The sequence below is a fragment of the Siniperca chuatsi genome, linkage group LG12 (genome assembly GCF_020085105.1).
Source record: "Siniperca chuatsi isolate FFG_IHB_CAS linkage group LG12, ASM2008510v1, whole genome shotgun sequence".
Classification (NCBI taxonomy): Eukaryota; Metazoa; Chordata; class Actinopteri; order Centrarchiformes; family Sinipercidae; genus Siniperca; species Siniperca chuatsi.
The window spans coordinates 15,237,539-15,244,607 of record NC_058053.1 but is presented as its reverse complement, the minus strand read 5'-3'; the positions used below and the strand labels follow the sequence as shown (position 1 = coordinate 15,244,607).

General features: G+C 38.1%; 1 long non-coding RNA gene across 6 annotated transcripts in view; it reads left to right on the top strand.

The window, feature by feature from the left end:
* The first annotated feature begins 359 nt into the window (after positions 1–359).
* Positions 360–7,069, top strand: part of LOC122886036 — a 57,276-nt gene continuing 50,566 nt past the window's right edge. For 3 of the 6 annotated variants that reach the window (XR_006380238.1, XR_006380234.1, XR_006380239.1), the window contains exons 1-2: positions 360–647; positions 736–819. This is a non-coding gene — a long non-coding RNA (uncharacterized LOC122886036). Of the gene's footprint in view, positions 648–735; positions 820–1,112; positions 2,165–2,206; positions 3,565–3,792; positions 3,844–7,069 lie in introns of those variants that run through there. The other 3 variants (XR_006380237.1, XR_006380236.1, XR_006380235.1) reach the window with 3 other exon arrangements.

The following is a 7,069-nucleotide window of genomic DNA, read 5'->3' as shown; positions in this document are numbered from 1 at the left end:
TCCAGAGTTACTACTATTGCTGAAAATGTTCCATACTAATATTGTTTTGTAACATATACATATGCATAAGATAAGATTATATATATATTAATTACAACAAATTCAAGTATTGCAGGTGGAAATGTGACTGGGCTAAAATGCTTTAAATATATATTATGCTTGATAGGCATATCTGAATGTGTTACACATTCACTGACCAATGTATAACAACATCTAGTTAAACAGGCATACTTTACATGTATTTATCTATTTGTCTAAAGTACTTCAGCATCTGCATGGAGACAAACGGTGCAACATTTACAATCAGCCAATAGGAACGCTGGATTTCAGCCACAGCTACAGCTACATCCAATCAGGACTTACTCCGCAAATGCCAAACAGTGCTAACGCTACATGTAACGTCCTTATCTCAATCACAGTGTAGAAGTTATCTAAGATTTCTATAATCTAGCTAACACCACCGTGGAAGTAAAAAAATCGAAAGCTCGAAAGTTTGTGGTGCGGTTGAGGAGAAAAGTGATTTCATTTGAAGGAAAGCAACCATGTTTTTAAATTAGCTAATTAGAGAAATTGCTAACGCTACCTAGCTAGCTTAATAGGTGTAGCAGAGGAGCTGCTGTGCTTTTCACCTGGAAACAACTTAAATGGTAATTTAAGTGAATTTAATTAATGTTAGCTTAAGCTATACTCACTGTGGGTAAAGTGTCCTATACATTTGACCCTTTCTAAGTACAGGAGCAGCGGGCAGCCACTCAGCACTGCGCCAGGGAACCAACTCCAGTTCTGAGACCATTACCTCCCTCTAGGGCAATGGCAGAAGTAAGTAAACACAGATTTCTCAAAGCAATTGTTGCTTTGCTATATATGTGTCACTGCAACAACAGGTGCTGTCACCTTGCAAGGTGCTGCATTGGCCAATCAAATGCGTGAATATACGTAGACAGTGTACTTTTTTTAGTATGAGATGTAGGATAAAAAGAATGCCTCCATGATAACTTTCCAGACTTGTATAATCCAACTTTATAGTATTATTAAATATATAAACTGTGTAGTGTTTTGGTGTCTGATTAACCTTCAAACTCGTGGATCTATTCCTCCAATGTGATTTCCAGGCTTGTAATCCGGTACCTGAAGCAACACGGCCACCGCATTTTGCATTTTTTAATGCAGTACTGAGATCAGTCTGAATGCTAGCTAACATTGACTGGCCTGAAGAGAAGAAGTGCCTGATGGGTCCAGTTAACCCCCGAGTGACGCTGAGATCGAGAAATGGCTGATGGTATGCCACCAGTGGTTCATATGCCGGTCCCTAGAGTGGTATAATATTAGCATTAGCATTAGTAATCTAAAATTACCTAACCTAACCCTATTTTATACAGTCTATGAAAATTACTTTAAAGTAATTTCATATTTCCTTGCCAATGTACCCAAAACTATTAGAGCTAGCCTTAGCTAACATCGCTATTGGTAGCCTAGCCACCATAGCCAGTCTGACTAATTCGTAACAGAAATGTATTATTCATATGCTGCTGAACCACTAGTGGCATATCATCAGCCACTTTTTAATCTCGGCGCTATTGTAAATAACAGCAGCCTACACATTTGGCCTAGCACCCCACTCTTCCCCAGAACTGCTGCGGATGGAGCGAGTCCCCTCAATATCAAACAGGCTTGGTATTTGTGTTGCTGATTGTGTCACTCTATACAACACAATTTTAGCAGTGTACAGCAGATTAAATCTAATCCTGCCTGCTAACTTGAGTGTTGCTTCTAGTTTTATCTGTGTTAGTAAATTACAAGAACGAAATGAGGACCAAATAAAGTAAAGTCAATTTTGGTTTGTTAATTTCTGCTGTTTTGCTTGAGCACTCACTCATTCAGTTCCCAATTCAATTCAAATACTTTGTCCGTCCCCCGGGTGGCAATTTGAGGCAAGCTGGTTCGCAAACATAAAAACAAGACCAAACAACAATTCACACACATAAAATAATGTAAAAATACAAAATATATTCATGTAACGATAAAAGTTAAGTGTTAAGTACAGGCAGAATGAGTAGGATTTGTTGGTTGCTGTTTGTAAACATAGTTGGCCCCATGCAGAGAGAGAGAGAGAGAGAGCCAGGTCGAGAGTGAACGAGCAGCATTAGCGAGAACAAAGCAGTGAATCAGAGAAATAAAAAGTTATTTTCTGATTGTTTCACGGCAGTTACGTTCCAGAGCACAAATGAACACGTCCACACCTCTGCAAACTCCTGTAGGAAGGAGCCACAGGAGAGAGACAGAGACAGCAATGTAACCGGGTCTCTACGTGTCCTGACCTCACACACTGCGCGCTCACTGTGGAAATCTTGATGTTGGGTGCATTATGAATATTTGGTCTCCTCTTCCCTGTTATCTGCAGAGCCTCTGGATAGCTTGCACAGACTGACAGCACCTTATTAATATCCCCTCTTAATCCAATACACATGTTTTTGTCAAATTCAGCGAATATCTCCTCTCGGTGTGCTAGCTGTCTGTTCAGTGTGTGGCTGAAAAAAAAAACTTGTGTGTTTGTACACAGCCCTGACTCTATAAATGGGTAATGAACAAAGTGGTTTGGACTGAGCCACACAACACTATTCCAGCCATGATTTGTATGTCAGGTAACGATAAATGACTTGCCCAAGGCCATTCAGCTTACTTGCTAGTTTGCCAAGATATGCAGCAGCAACTGTAGCGACAGTTTGCTAACCCACAACCTAGCTAAGCTAACCCACAACCTAGCTAACGTTACTTGCTCTGTCGTTGTTCGCTCTATATCATGGTATTTGTCACGGTATTGGATTTCTCCAGAATCGCATACGTAATGGTTAATATTTTACTGATATCATATAAAACAAATATCATAAAGTCGTTGTTGAGTAGCTACAATAGAATGTATAATGACTGATTTAACTGGATTAATGTGATGATTTGTAATTCACAGTTTATAAAGTCAGTTTGATTGACATCCATTGTTGCACACATACTATTTCATGTTAGTACAAAATAGTACAGTACATAATTTAGTATGTAGTGCATACTTTTTAGTGTTCTGGCATAGATCCCAGCTCCCTGTGACCCTGAAAAAAGCATGTGCCATGTATTCACAACAAGTAACTTTAAACTTAATTAAAAGACCTGCAAAAGTCCTGTATTGTCTTTCAGCCCATAAGGAAGCAGTCACACACATTAAGACACTGCTGCAATTCAGCATTATAGTCATGCACATTTATTACATTTACTCTGGATGGCTCAAACAGCCATGCATGACTCAATCCATCTCTGTTTTGTGCGGATAGAGTTGTGTGTGAGATGAATATATGCAAAAAACTGCAACAAATGTGCAAAAAAAAAAAAATGCTGAATTGAAACAACATATAGATTAAAGATCTGCTTCACTGATTTCCATTTTCTAAATGAAATAATTACAGCCTCTCATGGTTCTTTATCATCATTTTGACTTTCTTTGTGTCTCTTTCATAATGTGTCTATTTTATTGTAATGTCTGAATGAAGATGTACAATAATCTACCTTAATTTTAATAAATCTGGGTTTGACCCATGGTAATTGCAAAGATACAAATTTCTAATGTGATAATATACATTAAAAATATCAGCAAAGAGTCATCAATAACTTGCAAATGAATGGTTTATTTTATTTTATTACTCCACCGAAAAAGAAACATATCCTTGCTTCCATAACTGAATCAATTTTAGCGTATTGTAATTGTACTTTTTTTTGCCTTAAACAAGAGTGCTCATTTGCCATCAGGTGACCCATTCTCTGAAACCCTACTGAAGGAGGTCAGGCCAGCTGAATCAGGTCTGACTTTTGAATCTCTTCTTACGAACTACAGTATCTTTACTGACATGCTCGTAGTTATCTCTTTCCACCAGTCTTTCTGTGTGTCCTGCCATTACACTGATAAAAACTTGAACAGTTAACACAGAGGGGAAAAAAATAAAATAATTCTACGTGGTCTTTGCATTGTGCCTCCCTAACCCTTGAGTTGAGTCTGGTTCTGTCCAAGGTTTCTGCCCTCTTAAAGGACGTTTTTCCTTGCCACTGTTGCCAAATGCATGAATTCATTTGACATTTTGTGAGTGTGGAATGACTTGTAAGTTGTTGTAAGTGCAGTGATAGATATTGAGCTATTAAGCAAGCAAAACTGTTATGTACTCTCTATTATTTTAATTATTTGACACCGGAACTTATTTTTAAGCAAGCATTAAGCAGTTGTGCATTCATGCAAAAATCCGTTGATTAACAAAACACAAACCTCAGCCTTACATTTCTAAGCTCACCATTTATCAAAATTTTATACTTCAAAATACCAACTAAAACATAAAGACTATTGCATCAGTTCTTGTTACGAACTGGTAATAATACATGTATAGTATTTACATAAAATATAATAGGTATGATGTAAATCATCTTTGCCCTTTCCTTCATTCTGATGGCAACAAATATTATAACTTTCTAAAAAAAGTGTTAATTTATGAATCAATGTAATTTCTTCTAAGATTTGTGTAATTTATGACTCACTAATTGACATTAAATTCATCATTAAGCTTGAACTTTAGCTGTATGATAGGACTGCAACTCTGAACATGTACAGTAGCAGCCATCCTTTGCACTTTTTTAATCTTCAAGGAGACATTCCTTCAGAAACCATAGAAATGGCAACAGTGATTGTGCCCTTGATGTTTTAAAGTGTGATGTTCATCATAAAAAAAGTCTAAGAGTCTGTACATTATAGAGTGTTAATAGAGTATTTTGCCCAAAAATGCACTCTGGGCCCTCTTGTAGTCTGAGAAAAATCAAAAAACAAAAACAAAACATCTGTGAGGATAGAGGGTAGCAGCACAGAGCGCAAAAGATGGCAGTTCAGAACAGCATTTAACAAAATTTAAATAGAGTTTTTCAGTGTTTGTTACATTGCCAACAGTATGACAGCCCCCAGACAACATTCATGAAAGTAATTATCTCAATGAAGCCTAGGTACAAAAACAATCCAGTGCTTCTTCTTTGTGGACATTAGCCTGTTGGCAACGCTGTGCTGAGACTGTGCGCTAGATAGTCCTTTACAGGGATATTCCCTGTTGCCAGCCATAATTAATTGCTTTACAGTCTTCGAGGCCATAATGCTCATCAGTTATTAATTAGAAATTCATTTCACTGAATAAATAATGCTCATGATTGATGATGAAACTTGTAATTAGGTTCTTGGAGTAATGCACAGGGGAGAAAGCCTTTACACTTGAATCCAGGCTATTAAATACTGCTCATTTAAATGACCGCTATACCTCTTGTCATAAACCTGGGCTGCCACTGTAGCATCTGGATTCAGGGAGCAGGAACATAAGTTGTTATTCACATAGGTTATGTTAGACTACCTGCCCCAACAACAACTCATGATCCTTTATGCTAGTGAGCTCTTTTGTTCTAGAAAACTAAACCATTTATTGCCAAAGTGTCAGGTCGGAGCAGCAGTAACATGTTATCAAGTTCAAAACAGCAGCCCACAGTGTTTTCACCAAAGGCAAAACAGATTAAGTTTATACTAATCTGTGCCCTTTCAAACATATAGCGTGGTTGCTATGTTACAAAAATCTCATGGGTCCTTCCAGGCATCATATAGCCTACAGTCTTTTTAAATGACGAGAGAGAACTGTGAAAACTCAAGCCATCTATGGCTCACTATTGATTTTACACAGAAGACCCAACCATTGTTGATAGCCTTTTTGATATATTTTCTTGCAACCACCAGTCCCTTTGGAGGTTTGTGGAAAATAAACCAGTCAATATACACCTATTAGGATTTCTTGATCTGAGCCCATAAACCTACGGTGTACAGTGTTTCAGATGATCAACAGTTTAATGGCTTTCTGTAATATTCTACTTTTAGGCCAATTAACATGATTGACCAGCAGTAGAGAGGAAGGTGCACCATAATGCCCCTAAACAAAAAGACTGAAGGAAAAAAAAAAACAGCAGCTGATGATGGTGTAGCCCCATCAAGCAAGAGTACTATTGTGGGTCCTTGTCACCTGTCATCACGGATGGGAGTTAACAATGGTAACCCCCCACTCCTCCTCCCTTTTGCTAACCAGTATCTGCCCTATTAACAATTTATAATGGAGATCAAGAAGTAGTCAGTGGAGAATGAAGACAACTGTCTGCACCCATTCCTAATTGGCTTTATGTTCTCTTTCTGATAAATCCCTCACAACTACTATAGAGTCCCGTGGATTTTATTGCCCTAATAGGACTCAGTAACTGGATTTACTAACAGATAGTGGGTCAAAAAGGACATAGAGAGCAAAAATGTTAATTAATATCAATAATGGCCAATTATTAGTTTGACAGAAGGATCCAAGCTAGCTGTGTGCTCTAATGACTCTGAGCTAACTTGAAGGGAAACACTGGTGAATTAGCATAACTGTGTATGCGCACTCCATGGAGGTGGCCAGCAAACATCTGTTATGTTAGAAATTCAAATAGAATTCCTATTAGTAACCCTGGCTGTGGTTGCATAATCAGTCATTCTTCTCTGGCCATTTTTGAGGCACTAACAATGCCCCTGTGACTGGTGGAACTCCTCCCTTTGGGCTTTCCAATCAAATTTGGCCCCATGTGGACCATGTCCTAACAACAGACGAGGCAATGTGGACTTCTAAGGGGAGCTTTGTGCTCTGACAGGAGCTCAATCTATCCACCCATGACACATGACCGAAGAAAGGAAAACTGTTATTTATTTGAATACAGCAGATAGGAGTTAAGGAATTAATGTTGAAATATAGCTTTCTGACCTGCTGGGATACAGCTACTTATTTTCCGGCGCCCTTTGTATGTTTTTACCCACATGCAAAGTGTATTTGGAGGCATTTTGTGCCTATTTTGAGGCGGTTGTTTGCGAGTTGTATTTATGCCATGAATTCTACTTCAATACTGAATGAATATAGTATGAAAGAAGATGGTAAACAGGGATTTATTAATTCATACTGAGGTCATCTGAAGACAGCAGCTTCTGTAGGATATTGAAAAC